The following is a 24,956-nucleotide window of genomic DNA, read 5'->3' as shown; positions in this document are numbered from 1 at the left end:
GAGAATCTTCCCAACCCAAGGACTGAACCGAGGTCTCCTACATCGCAGGCAGATTCTTTACTGTCTGAGCCACCAGGGAAGCCCCAAAATACTGGAGTGGGCCCTATTTTGGCATATTCAAGAAGACACTCTCCAAAATAGCCAAAAGTGTTACAAAGTTTGTAGCAAAACAAAGCTGGGGTTCTAGACTGATCTCCAGTCCAAAGCTCCTCATATATTACCACATACCCCCTAGTAGACAGTAAAGGAGACCACGAAGTCAAACACCATCCCGATGAGTTCTTTTTAGGATCCTATTCCGAACCCAGTGGTGGGGGAGTTCTTTTTTTAGGGCTCAGGACTACTACACACCTAAAGAAAATGTGCTGTATTTAACTTTAACGCTTCAGTTAGGAATGGTTTCTAGTAAAAGTTACACTCTTGTAATCACAGTGAATTTCAATTTTTCCCACTTAAAATTTCCTCCAATGCTGCTTCTGCAAGGAGGTAGGAAAATGGCAGTCCACAGTTACAGACTTTTTAGGGAAATATTGGGATATTTCTGAGTTTTAAACGTGAGCTGATTCTCTGGGTGTTGAAATCGAAGCTGTGTTATCTAGTAGCGTGTGCTGGCTGAGAGCCCTTGCCTTCTTGCTAGCTCTTGGGCTGTCCGTTGTCCTGGCTGCCACCTGCCTGTTGTTTGAATGGTCGTCTTACTGGATGTGGGCCAGCAGAGGGTCACGAGCGTGCCCTGTGTCCACCCGCAATGCTTTGTCTCCATGCTGTTTATGGGCAGCCCACAACTCATGCATTCATAGCACCCTGGTGGTCATTTTCTTCCAAATCATAGACCTGTGGGGAAGGAAAGAAGTGCTACTGCTGATTTGTAAACTGGTGTGGTGAGTATGGAGTCTTATTTTTCTTTGGAAACAGCCACGACTTGGAGCAGGTAAGCGAGCTACACCTTGGCTCTGCCCAATGAGGTTCTTTCAGAGGTTAGGTATTCAACCTGTGAGACAAGTTGAAATGCCAGATGTTCATGGGCTTGCATATAACAGATTTTAATGGCAGAGCAAATAAATGGAAGATACCCATCATTCCTAGAAGTTAAAACAAGTTCTTATTGAGAAGATTTACTGTAGATTCCACTTACCAATCTGCTGTTACAAAAACCAGAAGCCCAAATTAGCATCCTAAATCTTGTTTCAACAAGTATAACAAAATTAGAATTTTTTCCTCCTTGAAGTTATAAACTCATTGAGAATATATTGGTTTGCAGAGTCTCACACTGATCTTCCAAACATATTTGGAATGTTGTAGTCAATGAAGGTTGTAGTCAATGAAGAATTATTAATATTTTTAAAGCAAATTTAGTCAGTTAAAAACAAAATTAGCCCCAGACAGAAAATTTTCATTGCTGTGTTAGAGATGGTCGATTGCCTACTCAACTGTCACTTCCACTTTCTTTCTTGCCAATGTAACCTACTTTTGTTCAGATACTGGGTAGCATTTGCTCAGAAAATATGGTCCCATCCCTAGGAAAGGAATGAAATTAGCATAAGCCAATTATGGTCATTCCATTCTTTTTTGCCAGAGATTAGTTATGATGACCACTCTATAGTTACTGATTCTGAGACCAGAAATAAAGCATTTCCAAAACACAGATGCCAGATCACAAAGGAGGGTCATTGACAACTATGTCAAGCCTCTGAACCAATATTGGACTTCTCATCATGTCAGAAAATAAGCTATTAAAGTAACTTTCAGGAGGAAATTCTGTTACTCTAACCACAAGCTTCCTGATATAATTGCAAAGCCGGTTTTGTGATTTTTTGTTAGCCAGTTCCTGCACTCTTCATACTTTGTCTTTTGTCTGCTACCTGAGCAAGAGAGCCCTTCAAAACTCATATGCCTAACAATCCTGCTTTCTCCAGGTCTGTCATGAATAGCATTTCTGCTGGGATTGGCATAGGGTACCTGTCTGAAACCTAAATTACACCGGGGAGGACATAAAGAAAGTCCATCATTTCCTAACGCTTTTTATTTTGTTTTTGGCTGTGCTGGGTCCTCGCTGTGTGTGGGCTCTCTCTTGTGGTGCACGGACGTCTCTTGTTGGGGTGCATGGGCTCCAGAGCACGAGGGCTCGGTAGGTGTGACCCGTGGTGGCTTCTCTACTTGCAGCACTCAGGTTTAGTCGTCCCACAGCATGTGAGATCTTAGTTCCCTGACCAGAGATTAAACCCCCGTCCCCTGCACTGGAAGGTGGATTCTCAACCACTGGATCACCAGGGAAGGCTCCGCAGTGCCTCTTAATGCTCATCTTGAAAGTCATTCATTACTCTGACTATTGGGATTTCCCTCAACATCAGGTATTTACAATAGCTACAAAGTCCAAAAGTCAAATGCCCTTTGAGGGCATCCATAACTTCTATTATGACAGTATAGTTTAATTATCTAGGTCTCCCTTATCACTTTGAAGATGAAGACATTGAGATTCTGAATAAGAAATTGTTTTCTCTACATCTCACACTTTGTCCTGAAACCTGCATTCCAGCTCCTCAGAATGATGCTTTAAAAAATAAAGCATGTGACCAATGTGAATAATAACTTCACATTTTTTTTTTTTCCTGGAAATGATCATTTGCAGCCCTGGGAGAAGTAGCAAGTATGAGCCACATCCAGAAAATTGGATCTTGAGTTCTACGCGGGTCAAATATCCCTTCGCTCTGTTCTGGCCTTATGGACCAGGCAATTTCACTAGGGAAACCAGTAAGGTAGCCATGATTAGGATGTCAGCTGCAGAGAGATGTATGTGTGTGCGTGTTAATGGAATCACTGTGGGGACAGACACACAGAGAATGAACACTCAAGTGTTTCTGGTGACAGAATCACAGAAGCTTTCCACCTCCTTCACCAGGCTTTCCCCCAAGCCAACGCCTCTGTGTGCTCAAGGGCTTCTCTCTCAGTAGCTCTCAAACACGGCTGTGTGTGTCTTTTACACAAATAGGGCTTTACATTAAAAAAAAAAAAATCCTCAGATAGAATTTGTCAGAATTTTAAGAACTTCTCCTTCTCCCAGACTCCTTCTCTTTATGTGTACAACCTATATCCTCAACTTTGATTCAATTTATGAAAACCAGAACCAAATTAGAGTATGAATATCAACCTTTCCAAATCATTCCTGGGTATTCCCTTGAAGTAACAGTGGGTGAGAGCCCTACTATGTTGCTTTGAGGAGAATTAATCACTTGACAGACTGAGTGTTTACAGAGACATTTAATAGTGAGGTTAGTTACACCCACTGAAGATCAAGTAGAAACACAGATGAAGAATCCATGGTGGTCATTGCAAAAACAAAATATATTTTATTTTTTGTATTTATTTTTATTTATTTTATTCTTGTGGCCACACCATGTAGTAGTTCCCTGACCAGGGATTGAATCTATGCTCCTTGCACTGGGAATGCAGCATGCACCACCAGAGAAATACTACAAAGTATATTTTAAGTCAATATAAAAAAATAACAATTTTTAAAATAGAAATATTGTCTATAAACTCACCCTAACTCAAAAATTATTTTTAACAGAAATAGAGATATTAAGAAAACGTTTTTTTCCTCATGTAACTTTTCATGACACACCAACAGAGAAGAGTTATTAACCACACACCCAGCTAGAGAGTTAGCCACTAAGGTTTCCTCTCAGTTCTGTTCTTTATTGTTATAGATTTTTTAAGTTCAAAAAGATAAGTCTTTTTTGGTTTTCTGGTTTCACATATTAAATTTCCACTTTAACTGTTTCTAGTCTCTGAAATAACTTTTTAAGTGAGTGAAGTAAATGGGCCCCGGGATTTAAGGCTGGTTGACTTAGATACCACGACCATCTCCCAGTAATTGCTAAGGAATGATGAATGTACTACTGGCGGTGATGAGCAGGAAATGCGGAAAGACGGACAGTGAGGGAAGGAAATGAAAAGGTGTCAAGGAGGAACACGGAGCAGATGGGGAAGGATAAGCCTAGGAGAGGAATACAGGCTGGGCATCAGAACACGCCCAGACGGCACTGGAGGTTTTTACAGTTACAGCTCAAGAACTGGAAGTTCAGTTGCCTGAGAGGACTTAATTCTTGGCTGGGCAGACCTTGGACCACCGTCTCACAGCTATTAGCTGCCAACATGCATTTTACAACTGTGAACTCATGGAAGCCACTCCAAGGCTCTATCCAGTGTTTAAAGTCTTCCTTCTGCACATACACACTTACTTTTCAGGCATAGTCAAAAAGCCTCTGCTTATTTAAAGAAGTTAATATAGAGTTAAAGTCCGGTTACTCCAATTCCAACTCTGATTTAACTAATGGTTGTAGCTTCCACCCTCACATTTCTGACCAGCGATGCTCTCCTGTATTGACTTGGAATGGTTCTGCAGTCCTCTACTCGAGACTCAGATGGTAAAGAGTCTGCCTGCAATGCAGGAGACCTGGGTTTGATCCCTGGGTCGGGAAGATCCTCTGCAGAAGAAAATGGTAACCCACTCTGGTATTCTTGCCTAGAGAAGTCTATGGACAGATAAGCCTGGTAGGCTACAGTCTGTGGGGTTGCAATGAGTTGGACACGACTGAGTGACTTTCACCTTCACCACACTAGTACAATTCTGAGAATTGGATTAGAAGTTTCAAGCCTTATGTAACTTTGCAGGTATAGTAAAACTTAATGTATCCATTCTTCATTAATTTGGCACTTGTGAAAATGTCTTACGTACTCTAGGTTGAGATCTGTCTACATTATCTGGGAAGAACAGGTAGTCCAAATGGATTCAATTTACAACATTCCCAACACTCACCAGCCTCATTAACCTCCCTGAATGAACCTGCACCTGCAAGGCCTTTCCTTCAGATATTTTTATTTTAATAATTTTCACCTCTTTCCTTTGTTCCTTTCATCTTAGGAATAATTACTGCTTATTGCACTTGCAACCTCTGTAAATACTTTGTGTCCTTTTGTTTGCTTTTTCAGTTCTGCAATATCTAATGAACAATTCTTTATTAAATTCATTCTGTTTAAATAGTTGGTGTCATTTCTGCATCCTGGTTGGACCCTGTGTGACAGACCACACAGGTTCTCTTGTATATATGGAGGTAATAGAAATATTTAAAATTCTGTTTTCCACCTTTTAAAATTTCCACCAAATGTGTCTGAATTAGTGACATGTTCTAGAAATCCTGTTTTCCTTCTGCAACAATCTATTTACCAGGCTTGATGCTAATACCTCAAGACAAAAAAAAAGTCCACCAATCTCCATTTCCAGCAGATGAGAGTTGATATGGTTCTGCCTCCTTGTCTCCTCACATCCCAGAAAGAGGGGATGAGTTGGAATGGGAGTATCTAAGTCAGTTCCACTCTTGTGAGACCTTCCAAATCACAGGAGGGGGCAATGCAGGACATTATGATAATCATCTCCCCCAAGAAGCAGTGATCCTGGGTCTTTCTTGTTCTTGGCATGGAAGGAGAAGCCCCAGTGGGAGCGACAGAATCGATTTAAATATTCCTTTCAACATTGCTCAGCATGCGTGCAGATGGGCTTTAGAAACAGAGACTTTGGCTTGAAGTTGGCTATTCTGAGGTCAGAGCAAAGCTTCTCCCTTGAGAACTTTTGTGCTGAGAGCAGTGCTGGTGTGTGCCGTTACTGATTTGCTAACTACTCTGCTTCTCAGGTTTTGTTGTTGTTATGGAATGGTATCTTTTGCAGGACAGAAGTTTTTAACTTCAGTAAAGTCTAATTTTACCCTTCTTTCTTTCATGGGACATGTTTTTGATGTTGTACCTAAAGAGTTATCACCAAATCCAAAGGCACATAGACTTTTCTCCTATGCTTTCTTTTATAAGTTTTATAGTGTTCCATTTTATCTTTAGGTCTGTGATCCATTTTGTTAAGGTGTATGGTGTTTAGATTTTTATTTTTATCCATATGAATCCAAGTTGTTCCAGCACCATTTGTTGCAAAGACTATCTCTTCTATATTGTATTACCTTTGTTCCTTTTTCAGGGATCAGTTGACTCTATTTGTGTGGGTCAATTCTGAGCTTTCTATTCTGATCCAGGTTCATTCAATTTTCAGAAAATGTTTATTAAGTAATTAATAAATAAAGTTAAGAGAATTCTGCTTAGGTACAAAGGGGAAAGACAAAACCACTCTTTTCAGCAGCTCTCAGTCCTGATAAATGCACCATTCACAGAACAGCTTGGTACAAATGATACAATGGAAGTATACACAGTGTACTAAGAGGTCCCAGAATATATAAAGCATCCAACCATTTCTTCTCACGAAATTAAACATTTCTTTCACACTTGCTCCTTGGAAGAAAAGCTATTACCAACCTAGACAGCATATTAAAAAGCAGAGACATTACTTTGCCTACAAAGGTCTGAATAGTCAAAGCTATGGTTTTTCCAGTAGTCATGTACGGATGTGAGAGTTGGATCATAAAGAAGGCTGAGCATGGAAGAATTGATGCTTTCAAACTGTCAGTGTTGGTGAAGATTCTTGAGAGTTCCTTGGACAGCAAGGAGATCAAACCAGTCAATCCTAAAGGAAATCAACTCTGAATATTCATTGGAAGGACTGATGCTGAAGCTGAAGCTCAATACTTTGGCCATCTGACGCAAAGAGCCGTCTCATTGGAAAAGACCCTGATGCTGGGAAAGACTGAGGGCATGAAGAGAAGGGGGCAACAGAGGATGCAGTGGTTGGATGGCATCAATGACTCAATGGACATGAGTTTGAGCAAGCTCTGGGAGACAGTGAAGGACAGGGAAGCCTTGCGTGCTGCAGTCCGTAGGGTTGCAGAGTCGCACATGACAGTGAGTGAACAACAACAAATTTCTTCCCATCTCTATCATGACTATTTCCATTTGGGTCCCTGATACCATTATTTTTCACCTGGACTTTTTAAGTTGCTTTATAAAGTTCTCTGATGCTGTCCTTGCCTTTCTGTTAAAAGAAAGTAGAATTATGTCATTGTTCTGCTAAAAATCCCCAGTGAGCTCCCTTCTACCTTGCAGTAAATGTCAATATCCTCTCCATTGCCTTCATGAGCAGGAGCCCATTGTGCTCTGGCCCTCATCTCCTAGTTTCACCCTCTTATTCTGGTCTGGCCTCTCTGATTGTTAAAGTGCCAGGTGTTCTTGTTTCAGTATTGGCATTTGCTATGATCCCTGCTGGGGAAGGAGAAGGCAATGGCAGCCCACTCCAGTACTCTTGCCTGGAGAGTCCCATGGATGGAGGAGCTTGGTGGGCTCCAGTCCATGGGGTCGCTAAGAGTCGGACACGACTGAGTGACTTCACTTTCACTTTTCACTTTCACGCTTTGCAGAAGGAAATGGCAACCCACTCCAGTGTTCTTGCCTGGAGAATCCCAGGGATGGGGGAGCCAGGTGGGCTGCCATCTATGGGGTCGCACAGAGTCGGACATGACTGAAGCGACTTAGCAGCAGCAGCAACAGCCGCTGGGGAAAATCTTGCCAGATATCCACACGCCTCTCTCCCTCCAATTCCCTTAGATTTAACACAGTCTATGCTATCAGTGTCTATTACCTGCTTAATATTTTAGATCTTCTTTTTCAAAAAAGTAATCTATGTCTCCCCAGTAAATTCCATGAGGTTAGGGAATTTTATCTCTCCTTCTCTCCCTTCATTCTCTTCTCTCCACTTTGGTGCCTAGAATAATGCTTGCAATATAATATGAACTCATAACACATTTACAGAATGAGGGAGTAAAAGCAAGAAAGAGAAATAGGGATACTTTGGGGTAATCCTAGTGAACTATCAGCTTCTCAAGGAAAGACGAGCTTAAGCGGGCACGCATGCTCAGTCGTGTCTGACTGTTTCCACCCCGTGGACTGTAGCCCACCAGGTTCCTCTGTCCATGGGATTTTCCCGGCAAGAATACTGGAGTAGGTTGCCCTGTCCTCCTCCATGGGATCTTCCTGATCCAGGGATTGAACCTGTGTTTCCTGTACTGCAGGCATATTCTTTACCTTCTGGGCCATTGGAGATGCCCCTAGAAGCTTATAAAAGCCATCAATGATTCCCAGTGTTTGAGCATGAAATAAATTTTGAATAAAGGAGGAATAACATACTCAAATACCCATTTACAGTTGAGAACACTGAGGTACAAAACTTTAGATGATTTCTTAAAATCTTGTACCCTTGCAGAGACAGACAAGGCATTTGAGGCTACAGGGATATTTTTTCCTTTTCATTGCAACATTTTAAGACTATAATCTCTAAATAAGATGAACTAATTGAGTCAACGGGATTAATTAGAAGCCAGGAGAGGGCTTCATGGGTTAGAATCTCAGTAAGATTTTGAAGGAAGTTAGCCTCAATTAAAAGTTAAGAAAAAAGAGGTCTCTCGTTCCAAATTCCCTATCTTGGCTGAGAAGTCTGCCAATGCAGGAGTGTGACCCGGAAGGTCCTGACAGCAGCCTTGACAAGTGGCCATGGTGACTTTGCTTGCCAATTAACAGAGCTAGGAAGGTATCACAAAGAGTCGGGCAAGCCTGAGTGACTAAGTGCGTGCACACACACACACACACACACACACACACACACGAAGGTATGGGCTGAAAATGGATTTATCACAAGGAGTTGGACATGAGGACATGACTGAGTGACTAAGTCACACACACACACACACACACACACACGTATGGGCTGAAAATGGAGTTAGCAATAACACACACATGTATGGGCTGAAAACAGAGTTAGCAACGCGCACAGACACATGCATGCACACATGCACACACACACACACGCACACATGGGCTGATACGCATAGCATCCTGCAAGGCCTTCCATTTGCGATGAAAAAGCAAATGCTAGAAGATTAGGAACACCTGAGGAACCTAAGATGCGGAAGCAATTTTCTCAGACATGAGCTCTTCTCAGGGAATACCAGAGATGACCCAGACAAAGCTACCCTTCTCAGGGTCCTTCTCACAGGGTCTCTCCTGACCCAAGCTGAAGATGCCTGTCCCAGCTCAGCTCTTCTAGGAAAGCGTGGGAAAAGGGTGAGATGTAGCTGACTGCTCTCAGCGCTCTCCAGGGCAGAGGTGTGTACTGTAGGGTGGTGGGAAGGGTCTACATTAAGACCTCACGCAGTTCAGCTCAAGGGCAAGTGGCCATGGAACTTCCGTAACATCACAGAGGCTGTCATCGGCGCTGGTGCAGGTAAACAGGCGTGGTTATGTCTGACCTCTCCAGCAAATGGCATTTATGGCTTTTCTTTATATTAACTTTTTGGCTGAAAACATATACCATCAGAGAGCAAGTAATACTGACTTTCAAGATTTATATAACTAGTTTCATATAGCTTCGACAATTCTATCATATTTTAGACAGTTACAAAGGACAACCGGATGGCAACCTGAACAACTGAAGGGTGTCTTGTGAAGTAAATAAAATACTAGGAAGTCAAAAGCTAACTACAAATGTCTTTACCAAAATTCATCAAGGTAGAAATGAGGAGAAATAGTCTTTATAGTGATAACATGAAGTTAAAAAAAAAAAAAAAGCTGCTTTTTTTTTCTGTTCAAGACTCTGGTTAACAGAAACTTTTTTTTTTTTTAAGTTAACTGTCTATTAGTAAAGCATCACTGTCTTAAACATGTTCCGAATTTTCTTTTTAAATTTGCCATGCTTATCATTATTCAGTATACCTGATAAGTTCATTTTTGGAATTTCAGAAGCTTGATGAAATGGATTCATCATTCAATAAAGTACCAAGAAAGAATGGAACATTTTTTAAATTGAATTTTTGCTTTGCAGTTTCAGGCTTTTATACAGGTTACAGAAGAAAAAAAGAATTTTCTCTTTAGGAGAAGCGTCATGACACCAAATCTCCTCATCCAGTATTTCTACTCTAAGGACCGTTGAGTAAGTCAACTGCTCTTTAAGAGTTTCAGGGATGGACAGAGGGACTTGGATTTTCACTGTGTAGGGTCTGACTGACAACACTGAATTTTTCTTTGCATATGGATACATTTTCTTGTACTCACAAAGATAAGAAAAAAAGAGCTTGGAACTCTGTTCCCTCTGAGGATTCTTCTCTTTTTTTCTCCTTTTCTTTTGGCTGAAGAAGCAAAGATGAATGTGAATGGTTATTAAATAATCACTTATTACAAGTAACTGATTAGAATTTGGACTATGTCAACAGCGGTTGCTTGCCAGCCTCTTGGCAGAGCTCTAATCACGTTAGGTTTTGGGTAATCAATTTATTCTAATACAAACCATATTGAATGACTGAGATTTTATGCCTTTTTATTTCCTTTAAACAGCCTTCTGAACCAAATGCTTATTATTTTGAAATGCAGCCAAATTCTGGCCACCACAGGAGTTCAGTGTTAAGATGGAGCTCCTAGTACTTTAGATATTTTCTTGGCTTACGCAGAACCCTTAGAAAACTGGTCCAAAAATTTATGTTTCTGATTTTCTTTCTTATCTGCTGATTATTCAAGTTTCTTTAGGAAAGTGAGTAATTTTTTTAATCTATAGAATATTTTTCTGCAATAAAACTTCCTCTTATTTTATTTTGCCTAAATTTTAGGTAAACAAAGAGTACCCAAACATTTAGAACTCAAATCCAGTAATAAACAGCAACCATGGGGGCGGATGGAGCCCCAGAGAAGTGAGCAAAGTCAGGGTTTTCTGGGAAGAGATCATGGAAACTAACAACCAACAATGAAGAGGATTAGAGGAATGATTAAGCTTAAAGGCTGGAAATAGAAATTACTTAGAGCTTTCCAGGGGAATGAGGCTATTAAAAAAGCCATGTTCTACAGGTTACATAAAGATGTCAACAAGACAAATATTTGGAGATATACAGGACAGCAGAAGAAGACAGGCACTTCAGATGAGCACCTGTGGATGAGATGGAGAGATGGCTAATGTTTGAGAGAGGTGGCAGTCTCAAAGGCCTGTGGGGAATTGGCAGGTGACCTACATGTAGAGATGCTATTAATGATGTTTCACTGTTATGGGAGTGACATTTATCGATCAAAACAGACAGTGGCCACAGAGGGGGAGTAAAATGGACTCTCTGGAGATATCACAGAGAGCGGTGCAGACTGTGGTAAGCCTAAGCAGGCATGCCACTGTGAACTACAGTCCAATGACTTTTATGTCCACTGGAAATCGCCTTTTTTGAAACTACTTTCTAACCCCATGCAGGTGAAATAAAACACATTTGCAGTTAATGGACAATTTCCATGCACCAGGGACCATGCTGCTGCTGCTGCTGCTTCAGTCGTGTCCGACTCTGTGCGACCCCATAGACGGCAGCCCACCAGGTTCCCCCGTCCCTGGGATTCTCCAGGCAAGAACACTGGAGTGGGTTGCCATTTCCTTCTCCAGTGCATGAAAGTGAAAGTGAAAGTGAAGTCGCTCAGTCGTGTCCGACTCTTAGCGACCCCATGGACTGTAGTCCACCAGGCTCCTCCGTCCATGGGACTCTCCAGGCAAGAGTACTGGAGTGGGGTGCCATTGCCTTCTCCGAGGGACTATACTAGATGCTGATATAGAAAGCTCATAAGATAGTCTCTCTTTTTTGCCCTCAAGAAGCTTACTGTCTAACTCAACTCAACTATCCACTGATGAAGTATTATCAAGAGTCTGGTTGACATCATCTTACTCGGTCCTTGGGGATGCTGACTGAACAGCCTTTCTCTTTTTTATTTTTTCACCTCCCTTTCCGCATGTTGGGCTTCCCCGATAGCTCGGTTGGTAAAGAATCTGCCTGCAGTGTGGGAGGTCTGGATTTGATCCCTGAGTTGGGAAGATCCCCTGGAGAAGGGAAGAGCTATCCACTCCAGTATTCTGGCCTGGAGAAGTACACAGAATGAATGGGGTGGCAAAGAGTGGGACACGACTGAGTCACTTTAGCTTTCACTCATGCTACAACACAGTGACTCCCTCAGCACCTCACCTCGTGTCCTGCTCTGCTTCTCAAAGCCCCCACTGAGCTGCCTCGACAAGCCTCATCTCCCCATCCCTTCACACCCTTTCCCTCCCTTTGTGGCTTTTGGACTTTCTTTTGCTCAGTTGCTCAGTCATGTCTGACTCTTTGTGACCTCATGGACTGTAGCCTGCCAGGCTCCTCTGTCCATAGAATTGTCCAGGCCAGAATACTGCAGTGGTTTGCCATTCCCTTCTCCAGGGGATCTTCCCAACTCAGGGATCGAACCCAGGTCTTTTGCCTCTCCTGTATGGCCACCTGGGAAGCCCCTTGGACTTTCTTGTTCATGCAAATCCTCTTCCTCCCCCTCAGCCCTCCTAGCAGTCATGGGTCTTCAGCTTCACCAGGGACATTTTCCATAGCCCAGCTCGTTAGAGCCTATGGCTTTCCTCTGAGCTGCCACCTGGACCAGATTTAATCTGGGGGAAATTTGTGCCCTTTGCTTCTGACTGACCTAACAGGTTTTCTGAAGCATCAGGTATAGAGTGAAGGGGTAGTAGAAGCATGTTGCCTGACACAAAAAGAGCAATAGACACATCAGACTGACTTAACAGAGGGAATTGAGGCAACAGACAAAAAGAGAGAAGGGCAAGGATGCACTTCTTAGAGAAAAAAATTTAAAGGGAAAGCCTTCCTTATCTAAACTTCCTGAAAGCTGTGAACAGTGGTGAGTTCAGAGAGCAACACAGTGCAGGCCAGATCATAGAGCTGGTCTCGTTTGAAGGCTGGGGAATGACGCTTCGGTTTCCATTCAAAGCTGGGGAATGACACTTCGGTTTCCATTCAAAGTCACTTTCTCCTTAGTCTAGGGTGAAACTTGTACACAGCAAGAAAAGAGAAGACACTAGAGAAGGCTAAAGGTGAGCAGATGAGGCTTCTCAATATCTTCTTCTCAGAGTTATGTGGTCAATACTGGTTACATGGAAATGTGGGGCTGCTAGGATCTGTACCTGCTGCCTTTAAAGGATCAGAATGAAAGAGGGGGCTTGTCAGCTTTCAGGGATCCACTTACATCCACACAAAGAAATGACCGCTACAGTGAATGTTCTGTGTTCAGTTGTTTCCCTCTGGCAAAGATACGCTGACGTTCTAATCCCAGGTACCTCAGAATATGCCCATACTTAGAAATAGGGTCTTTATTATATCATTATTTTAAATCTTTTAAAAGACTAGAAAACAGAGCTTGCCTTTATTTTCCTTAGGGAAAACATGGTATCTACAGGAAAACTGGGAAAGTCTCTGACCCAGAAATAAGGTCTTTACAGAGGTTATCAAGTTAAAATCAGGTCACTGAGTGGGCCCTAGTCCCTATGACTAGTATCCATATAAAAAAGAGAAATTAGGGCAGAGACACAGAGGGAAAACAATATGAAGATGCACAGGGGACCTTATCCATATGACTCACAAATGCCATCTACAAGCCAAGGAATACCAAGGATGGCTGGCAAACAACAGAAGCCAGAATAGGCTAGAAAGGATTTTCCTCTAGAGATAGGAGAGCATGGCCCTGACAACATCTTGGTTTGCACTTCTGGCCTCCAACATTGTAAGACAATACATTCCTATTGTTTCAAGCCATCCACTGTTTGGTATAATTAACACTCCTTCTTACCTTGTCAGCAGTCCCATATCAGTTCTGCTTATGGCTTACCACAGGCCATATAATAAAAGATAGGTTTCTTCTGCTTAGAGTATGGGAAGAACCACTGTGTTTTGCAGACACATTTGCACATAAAGGCAGTCTCTGTCTATAAGCTAGTAACATACAACACCTTCTCTGTTTTTCTGCAACAGCACTGTCCAGTAACGTAGTCACTACTAGTTACATGTGGTTCTTTAAAATACAAATGTAATTAAAATGATTAAATTAAGAATTTAGTTCCTTAGACAGGCCAGTCACACATCAAGTCATCTGTGACTAGTAGCTACTGTTTTGGACAATACAGATACAGAGGATGTCCCTCACTGCAGAAAGTTCTATTGCACAGCACAGTTCTAGAGAAAGAGGGTCTAGTCAGTTGAATTTTCTGGGTTACAGAAAGATACTACATATGGCTCAAAAAGTACAAATGAAAGAAAGAAAGAAATGAAAAAAGAAAAAAAGCCTATACAGTTAACTCTGAAAATGTACTTTGATAAATCTGAAGCAATGCTATGACTGTGAAATAATTTAGAGGTGGGAGTATGAATGTCAACCCTCACTGTATGGACAGTGGGCCAGAATGTTGGCAACCTGAGAGCTGGATTGATTGAATACTACACAAATCAGTGTCTGCTGTCTAAACTATGGCCCCAACACAAAATCTAACCAAGTCTGGGGAATAATTTAGGAACATTTAAAGTCATTAGGATCATTAGCTCTGACTTGAGCAAAGCAAAATAAACAACTCTCTCAGCCTGATTTGGAACTAGTTCTTCTACTGCCTTCTAAGTCAAAGCGAAATCCTGAGTTTAAGTATATTACAAATGTTTTCCTTTATTAGGCTATGTTTATTCTTACATCTTTTTTTTGGGGGGTTCACTCCATTGTTTTCTGTAACCTGATCACTCACTGTGTTAGAGCCATAGGGTGTGAAGGACTGACCAGTCTAGTTCTGACCTTCAGTGTGAAACAGACTGAACAGCTGAACAGACTGTCTATACATCTGTGTTGTAGGTCCATCCATTACGGGAACACGATCATCCCAGGGCTATACCTAGCAGTTTGATATCATACCATGATTTCTCTTGGCCCCTTATTTTTCATAATGGCATTTTTATAGTCTTTCTAAACTTTCGGGTCAGAGTGACATTTAGTCCATTCCTCTGACCTCTGGCTGCAATTTTCTTTGTCTGGACTGCAGAGAGGGAGACCAAATTTCCTTTTTTTATTGTGGTTAGAGGGTTCACCAAGGAACAACGGTAGGAATGTAGCTCTGAGTTCTGAAATCATAGATAATTAACACTTTACAGACAGAGGGGACTCCAAAAATATTAACTGATTGGTTGGCATAAAGAAATGAACACTCTTCTATAAAAAATAATTTTGTCTATATTTAAGAGAGATGTGGTACTCTAAATTTGAAAAAAATTGCTGAAGAAGGACTTCACTCCAACTCTTCAGGGAGAAAAGTCATTATATTTGGCTTTATTGATGACACTGATTTAGACATTTATTTCTTTTCTTCCACCAGAAAAATGTCATGCCAGTTATGTTGTCAAGAGGTGCAGAGCTAACTGGGCTCCGATGAAGGCTTATCAGGAAGGTATGAGCAAAAAGGTCTCCTGGACAAGCAGGCTGAGTCTCAGCTGGTGTCCTGGGTGCTCTTTGGGAAGAGAACTGGGTCAGTGGGCCACTTACCTTTCCAGGGCCAATCATCTGATTATGTGATTGACAGATTATTATGTCAACCAAGAGGAAAGATGAATAGATGAACAAGAGAGGGAAGTTTAATAGGAGAGCCTTTTCTATGCTGAGAATAGAGAGGTTCTATCACATTTTCAAGCACCCCTGACCCTAGGCAGTCTCTTTTCTCCCCAGTATGGAAGATACATGGTGTTTCCCATTTTAAGAATTCAACAAACAAAAATCTAGAAAAAGAAACCCAGAATATCTTTTAAAAAACAGCAATTATTGAAAAAACTTTCTGAATTACTAAAGAGTATCTATGTAGTAAGGTTTTTTTTGAACAACAAGACTTGGCAGAAAGTTCTGTTCTGGTTTTAAGCAAATTCATTCCTTTTCCTTTTCTTTTCTACCTGGGTTCCGGATACTTCACAATTCACTCATGGTGCTTTACAATAGGCTGCTTTTTCTTTATGTTGTTCAGCAGCTCCATCATGTCTGAGTGTTTGTGACCCCAAGGACTGCAGCATGCCAGGCTTCCCGGTCCTTCACCATCTCCTGAAGCTTGCTCAAACTCATGTCCATTCAGTTCGTGATGCCATCAAACCATCTCATCCTCTGTCATCCCCTTCTCCTCCTGCCTTCAGTCTTTCCCAGAATCAGGGTCTTTTCTAATGAGTCAGCTCTTCACATCAGGTGGCCAAAGTATTGGAGATTCAGCTTCAGCATCAGTCCTTCCAATGAATATTCAGGATTGATTTCCTTTAGGATTGACTAGTTTGATCTCCTTGTAGTCCAAGGGACTCTCAAGAGTCTTCACCAACACCACAGTTCAAAAGCATCAATTCCTTGTGCTCAGCCTTCTTTATGATCCAACTCCCACATCCATACATGACTACTGGAAAAACCAAAGCTTTGACTAGACAGACCTTTGTTGGCAAAGTAATGTCTTTGCTTTTTAATATGCTGTCTAGGTTTGTCTCTTATGTTGGGGCCCTTATTACAAGTTGTAGACAATTCTTGGTCTCTACCCCTAAATTTGGAGCCCCAGCCTACATCTCTATGTACCAAATTATCTAGGTAGTTTTTAACTTGATGGTCCCATGGACATCTCAGACTGAACAGAGCCCAAGACTGTCTTTTAATCCCAAGTATATTCTACTAGTAGTTTTCCCTGTGTCTGTTTTGGGTAATTCCAAAATTCCATCTGCTTAGGTCAAAAACCTTGGAATCAACTGGAACTTACCTCTCCTCCCATTTCCCCCTTTCCCCACACTTCACATCTACCAGTCAGGATGTCTATTTGTAAATATCTCCAGAATCTGATCACTTCTCACCTCCCCCACTGCTGCTATTAGCCACCACGATCTCCCATTTTATGATAGTGGCCTCCTACCAGTTCTCTCTGCTTCCACTCTTTCCATTTATAGTTTGTTGACTCAGCATTCTTAATGCCCTTAGTTTGATCAAATTACACATAACATTAATCACTGTTTAAAAAAATCTTTGGCTATTCTGGGTCTGCACTGTGCACAGGTTTCCTCTCCTTGTGGTGAGCGGGGTTTACTCTTTAGTTGAGGTCCACGGGCTTCTCATTGCGGTGGCGTCTCTTGCTGTGGAGCATGGGCTCTAGTGTCTGTGGGCTTCAGTAGTTATGGCTCATGGGCTTAACTGCTCCTTGGCATGTGGCATCTTAGTTCCCAGGCCAGGTATCAAACCCGTGTCCCCTGCACTGGCAGGCAGATTCCTAACTCCTGGACCTCCAGGGAAGCCCAAGTATTAATCATTTTAAACATAATATACAATTTACCTATTCATCACATTACTGTGTTCTCTTATCCTGTCTCCCTACCCCCACCCCCAGAAGAATGCAGAGATCTGGTCTGTTTGCTGATATTTCCAAGCACGGGATCATACTGATACATGGCACATTGAAAGCACTCTACATACTTGCTTAATGAGGAAAAACAATTTAATCATCACCCTCAGCTTCTGAATCCTAACTGGGAAGGGAAGCAGGGATGCTTCTATTCCATAGCCTTACCATTTCTAAATGCTGCTCACTAGGCCAGGCTTATGACTCCTTCTCATTCCTTCTGAATTGGGAAGAAGGCATTAAGGAAACAAACAGGATCAGAGATTGCTGTTTTTACAGTCTGTCCTTGGTGTTCATGAGGCTTGGCAAAAATAAATGTAGATCTAGATCTTTCTCTTGCAATACATCTTGTGGGTTTCTAAGAAAGCATGCTCACCGCCCCCACCCTCTCCTCACCAGGAATCTCCGATAATGACCAGCACTGTGATGTGGGATGTGGTTGGCCACTTTACAGTACAAACTCTCAGACTTGGAGCACTGGGCCTTCCACCTTACCAGACTCTCTGTGGTAAACCTCTTGAGAGCAAGGTCTCTCTGAAGATGGCTCCAGTCTGGCCCCCAGGAGACCCATAGTGGTTGAAAAGGATCTCTCCTTACATCCTTCCCTGTGTAAAGTGCAATTCACATTCACTTTCTCTGAACGCTGCTTGTTAGCCTGACTTCAGATATTTCAGCCGAGTCAGACTGCAGTGTACTGAGTGGTCTCCTGGAATCTCCCCACTAGATCTCAAAGTGTGGGGGTAAAAGATCCCTCTTCTTCCCCTTTGTGGAAGAGACAGGTTGAGGGAGTAGATGCAGAATGACAGCTTCTTCAGAGAAATTCTTGCTCTCAACCTTTTCAACTCCAACCCTGTTGTAGTCTCAAGATGGGTGGTAGATTAGGGGTTGATGAAGGGATGCCTGGGTACCCTCTCGGCAAGTTCTGTGGGGACATCTTCGATCTATTATTTTGCTGTCAGCTAATGGGGAGAATAAACATAGAACAAGCCACAGTTTAGCATGTTCTTACAGTTTTAAAATAATAAGGAAATGAGCTGATGTTGTCAGAATGTCCAAACCTCAGTTTTGCCTCCACACACTGCTTTCTGGACGTGGAGGCTCCGTATGCCCAGCTCCTCTTCCATTCCAGGTCTTGGCTTAGAGAGGCCTGCTTGGCCTGATCAGTGCAAGACAGGTCCCTGTTATGCTTTCTCAGCGCCTGCTTCATTTTCTTTATATATTTATTACAGTTTGTAATCATACGTGCATGGATAGGATCCATTTCTACCTTTCATACCAGACTTAGTAGCTCCAGGAAGTCAGTCTGCTTGGTTCATAGTAGCTTCCCTGGAGCCCAGGAGAGCTGAGCATCCGGGTCCTGCTCAGATTCACTAGGGGACCCTCAGTGCTGCCTGTGTGAACGCGGCTCTGCCACTTACTAGCTGCACGCTCTCAGGAAAGTCCCTCAGCTATAAAGTTGGGACAACAACGGTACCAACTACTAGGTGATATTTATGTATTTATAGTGTTTAGAAAAGGGCCTGGCAGGTACCTTAAAAGTGTTCGCTGTGAGTATTAACTCCATAAAGGTGATGCATTATCTAAGTGATACATTCAGTGTTTTCAGGCAATGTTCAGTTAAGGAAGGGTAATTGTTCCACAGTTGAATCCGCAGTTCATGGGGTTGCAAAGAGTCGGACACAACTTAGCAACTGAACAACAACAACAATCGTTCCACCGCAGTCCAGAGAAAACCCACCAGTGTAATGTGTTTCAGGGAATGTGAAGGCATCCCTAATGCCTGGTGCTGAGAGGTGCTCCCTAGCCCCTGCATCACACAGAAAGGGGAGACAATATTCAGAACTGTAGGCTAGCTGAACGGTTCAAACACAGGCTGTGGAGGCAGACAGATCAGGGTTAGATCTTACTACTTCTTATAAACTCTGTGGTATTGAGGAGTTATTCAATTTATCCAAGGCTTGGATTTCTCTATATTTAAAGTGGGTATAATAATACCTGCCTCACAAGGCCGATGCTATTTGACCATTGTGCACGTGTGCCGAACTGCTTCAGTCCTGTCCGACTCTTTGTAGCCCAATGGACTACAGCCCGCCAGGCTCCTCTGTCCCTGGGATTCTCCAGGGAAGAATACTGAAGTGAATTGCCATGTCCTCCTCCAGGGGATCTTCCCGGCCCAGAGATTGAACCTGTGTCTCTTATGTCTCCTGCATTGGCCGGCAGGTTCTTTACCACTTAACACCACCTGGGAAGCCTATTTGGCTATCATAAATGCTCAAAAAGGCAGCCATCGTTAATAGCGCTACCAGTAACAGTAACTGTAGCCACAGAAAAACAGTGGACAAAGACTTTGTACTTTGGAAGTAAACTTTTAGAAACTGCACATAGTGACTTTTGCAATCAGTGACTAGGACCTAATTATTGGATGTAATCCCATTATGAGGAAATAAATACCTGCCCTCCCCACCAAATCTCAATCTTAAATTTAATAAAAAATATTTCTACTCCTTGCTTATTTCAAGTAACACTCACTGCAAGTAGTTTCTAGAGGATGACATAAATCAAACTACAAATGTGAGGAGTGGCTTGAACCTCAGTAATCTCTGGATTTACTGGTACGTGAAGCACCTCCCTGTGAAGGCACTTTGAACTCTTATTACTGACAGCACCATCTAAATCAAAGGTGCTGGTGTTATTTCAACCAAATTCAACTTCTGGAATACTCTCTCCTCACACACACAAATCTCTTAGTTTTAAATCTGCAAAACATCAATATAAGATTCTCAGTGTTTGGTTTACCGGAAATGATATTTGAATTACTTTAGAAATGAAGATTTCTTGCTAGGTCTATGATAACTGGATGAAAAACCCATATTTTTATTTAGAAAATTTTCCATTGACATTTATCTGTTTAAATTGTGTACCCATTCATTTTAGCAGGGGGCAAGTGAAGCTGAATAAAGACATTCCGCCTATAAGATTCTCTATTCAGAATCATTTGGAAACTGAGCTGTGGGGATAGTAGTATTCCGCGACTCCTTGTTATAATCATTCTTCATGATTAAACATTTTGAGGACACTCTCTGGGTCTGTTTGTCAAAGACAGTTATTCTCTTCGACTATGCATACTTGATGTGATGTCATTTTCTTGTTTTCTCAAGGGAGCTAGATAGTTAAGCTAGAGTTTAGATGTTTTGGTTAGTGCTTATGGAAATTGAAGGCCATAATACATTTAGCAGGGCTCCAAATCTTCCGTCACTAGTTGGCTCATGACAATCACATGTTTCTGCTGCTTACTAGAAGCCTGGGGTTTTTGTACTTTCTTTGATCTCTCCAGGCTGTCCTTCTGAACTGTGGGCTGAAGAGTGCCAGAGAAACTATTCCAACCGTCAGGGAGCCCCGTGGCTTCAGGCAGGGCAAGCCCTTCCGTTGCCTCTTCATCCTGGTCCATTTCCTTATATGACCCTTTCTCTCTTTCTGCACTTGGTCACTGGGAGTCCTACTCTAGATTCAGAGGGCTGGAACTCGGGAGATGGAGGAATGTGGATGAGAAAAAGGGCCTTTCTTTCCATATCTCAGTACAGTGAAATGTGTGGTCAGGGTATTTGAGAAGAAAGCTCAGCTGCTCAGGTACTCTCCTCTCCTGATGAGCCTTTCCTCTCGTCTCTCCTAGTAAACCTTCCTCCCTTCGCCCAAAAGCTTTTCTTCCATTGCAGAGCCATGGTCTGCAGCACCTGGGAGTGTAAACTGGCAGAGAGCCAATGGACAAAAGCGTGACGAGGCTGAACTAAAAGTGCAGCCAACTGAGGCTGTGCAGGTTGTAGCTCACTTTCACGGTGCTACTGCATGGGGCACGCTTACCCGGGTGCAACGCGGTTTAACTGAAGATCTACTAGTTTACTTTTAGTGTCAGCAACTAACTTTCTAACTATGTGTTTAGGTTTTGCTTGTGAAAATGCTTGTGTGAAAGTAAGGTGATTTTTAAAAATTAGCAATTCCCTTTGAGAATTTATAAAACCCATCATAGTTGCCAACAGCACAGTTCATGGTATGCAAGAAAGAATACAGACAGGCCAATGTCATCCCGTCTCTTAAGAGAATGCAGATAAGCTGTGTGGTGTAAAAACAGCATACGTGCATATAGGATTTTATCAAGAGACCTGCGGTTTGATCCAAAAGGAGGAATGCCATGACTTGCTGAATTTTAAAACATCAAAATGGAGGAAAGTTCCAAATTTTAAAAATAAAACTATCAAAGCATTAGATGCAATAGGGCACTCTTGCAATCTTGAACAGAGCAGACACTTTCCAAGCAGACAACACCAGAATTCTAAAGGAAAAGCTGGCAGAACTGCCTCTAATAGTAATTTCTCATTGATTTTTTTCCTTTTAATTAATGATTTTACTTTGAGATAACTGCAGACTCACTTGCAGTTGTAATAAACAGTGCAGAGAGCTTTAATGCACTTTTTGCTCCACTGCACCCAATGGCAGCATCTTACAGAAGTATGGTGCAATGTCTCAGTGAGTATGGACATTGATGCACTCAGGACAGGTGATATTTCCATCCCCGTAAGGAGTCATCATATTACCTTTTCAACCACAGCCACATTCCTTCCAAGCCCATTCCCTAACCCTTGGCAACCAGTAATCTGTTCTCCATTTCTATAATTTTATCATTTCAAGGATATTAGAGACATGGACTCACATAGCATATGATCTTTGGGGATTAAAAAAAAACACTCAGCGTAATTCTCTAGAGATACATCTAGTTTGGTGTGTGTTAATAGTTTCTTCTTTTAAAAAAAATTATTTATTTGGTTGAGTCAGCTCTTAGTTGTGGCACCTGGAATCTTTGTTGCAACATGTGGGATATTTTTGTTTGTGGTGGGTGGGCTTCTCTCTAGCTGTGATGCGGACTCCAGAGTGGTGTGGCACATGGACTTGGTTGCCCCACAGCACGTGGGATCTTAGTTCCCTGACCAGGGACTGAACCCATATACCCTGCAGTGGAAGGCAAATGTTTAACCACTGGACCACCAGGGAAGTCCCCAGTAGTTTATTGCTGAGTAATAAAAAGGTACGGTATGGCTATGCCACAATTTATTGAATTACTCCCTGAAAGGACATCTGTGTTATTTCTAGGTTCTGACTATTATGAATAAAGCTATAATAAGCATTAGTGTACAAGTTTTTGTGTTATCATAAAATTTTACTTCTCTTGAATAAATGCCCAGGAATGCAATTGCTGAGTCAGATAGTAGCTTAATGTTTACTAAAGAAATTGCTGCACTACTTTCCAGAGAGGATCAAGGAGGTTATTCTTTTTGGGGAATAGGGTCAAAAATGACCCTTTACATTCCCGTCAGCAATGGATGAATGATCCAGTTTCTCTGCATTCTTGTCAACATTTGGTGTTGGCACTACTTTTTATTTTAGCCATTCTGATAGGTATGTAGTGATATCTCATTGTAGCTTTAATTTGCATTTTCCTAGGGGCTAATGCTGTTGAGCATCTTCTCATATATCTATTTGCCATCTGTATGTCTTCTTTGGTGAAGTGTCACTTCATCTTTTGTCCATGCTGAGTTTTCAGAGTCCCTTTATATATTCTAGATGATAGTCCTGTGATAGATAGGTAGTTTGTAAATATTTTTTTCCCCTCTGTCGCTTGTCTTTTAACTTTCTTAACTGAGTCTTTCACAGAGAACTGTTTTTAAGTTTGATGAAGACCAATTTATCAAATGTTTTCTTTTCTGCTTTCCCTGTTAAGTCTAAGAACTCTATGCTTAGCCCTAGACTAAGATTTTTCTATGATATTTTTCTTAAAATTTTGTTATAGTTTTATCTTCCATATTTAAGTCTATGATCAACTTTGAGTGAATATTTGTGTAAGGTGGGAAACCTAAATTGAAAATCTTTCTTTTTTTTTTCTCTAGCACTATTTATTGAAAAGGCTATCTTTTCTCTGCTGAACTGATTTTTCACCTTTGTCAAAAATAAGTTGGGCATATTTATGTTGGTCTACTTTTGGGTTTTCTGTTCTATTCTATTGATTTATGTATCTATCCTTCTCCCAATACTACACAGTCTTGAATAGTGTAGGTATATAATAAGTCTTGAAATCAAGTAGACTGATTGCATCCACATTATTTTTATGAAACTATTTTAGCTACTATAGTTTCTTTGCTTTTCCATGTAAATTTTATTTTAATTGAAAATACAGTTAATTTACAACGTTTCAGGTATTCAGCAAAGTGATTCAATTATATATATATGTATGTGTGTGTATGTAAATATATATATATTCTTTTCGAGATTCTTTTTCATTATAGGCTAGATTCTTTTTCATTACAGATTCTTTTTCATTATAAGATACTGTGCATAGTTCTCTGTGCTATCTAGTAGGTCCTTGTTTATCAATTTTATACATAGTAATGCATATCTATTCATCTGTGCTATACAGTAGGACCTTGTTTATTCAGCTGAACTTTTGAATTTTGGTTATTTGCATTTTTCAGGTCTAAAATTTCCACATTGTTCTTTACATTGTTTTTATATTCCATTGATGAGACTTTCTCCTTATTCACTGAGGGTTTTTTTTTTTTTTCATTTGTTTCAAGCATGTTCATAATTGCTCATTGTTAGCATCTTTATCATGGCTGTTTAAGAATTTTTGTCAAGATACTTTTAACATCCCTGTCATCTTGGTGATGACATCTATTAATTTTCTTTTTCTTATTTAGTTTGAGATAATTCCTCATTCATCGTATGGCAAGTGACTTTCAACAGAAACTTAGACATTTCTGTATTGCATTATGAGACTCTGGATCTTATGAGAGAGGTGCCTCCTCATTACCACTGGATGGGGATGAAAGTTTCTGCCCTCCACATGGTCTCCACTGACACCATGGCATGGTGGCCTTATTAACACTGGGTGATGGTGAATGTCCTGAGTCTCTACTAGAGTGCCTTTGATGCCATGCCAGTGGAGAAGTGTTTGGGTGCCTTGTTAAGGTTGAATTCTGAGCTCCCCATTTGCCCTTTTCTAGCATGGGTAGGGGCTTCCCAGGTGGCACTAGCGGTAAAGAACCTGCCTGCCAATGCCGGAGACAAAGAGATGTGGGTTCAGTCCCTAGGTTGGGAAGATCCTTTGGAGGAGGGCACGGCAACCCACTCCCCTTTTCTTGCCTGGAGAATCCCATGGACAGAGGAGCCTGGCAGGCTGCAGTCCACAGGGGTGCACAGAGTAGAATATGACTGAAGCGACTTAGCACCCATGTATTGTTTTCAGAATAGAATGGTTACTGTCCAAAATGTTTCTCTATTGCTAGGTTTTCTCCTCTCCAGATTTTTTTTTTTTTTAACTTGGCTGTCCCAGGTCTTACTTGTGGCACGGAGGACCCATGTTGCCATGTGCGGGATCTTCATTTGGCAAGCACAATCCAGTTCCCTGACCAGGGATCAGACCCGGGCCCTCTGCCTTGGGAGTGCAGAGTCCTAACCACTGGACCACCAGGGAAGTCCGTCCCCTGATTCTTTGACTAGAAACAGCAGGCTTTTGTTGAGACTTCTCTAGTCTGTGCCAACTGGAATTTCTAAGTTGGCAGCTTCTTCATCTTCATTTGCCTATCTGAGGCAAAAAGAAAAGCCAAAGAACCCGCCAGTGTGTTGTTCCTTGGGTCCCAAGTCCTTGGCCAATCTGCTCTCTTCTCTCCATCTTTCAGAGTCTTCTTACATTTGTTCTATATATAATATTAATAAATGGTTT

The sequence above is a fragment of the Cervus elaphus genome, chromosome 14 (assembly GCF_910594005.1).
Source record: "Cervus elaphus chromosome 14, mCerEla1.1, whole genome shotgun sequence".
NCBI lineage: Eukaryota > Metazoa > Chordata > Mammalia > Artiodactyla > Cervidae > Cervus > Cervus elaphus.
This window is presented reverse-complemented; position numbering follows the sequence as displayed.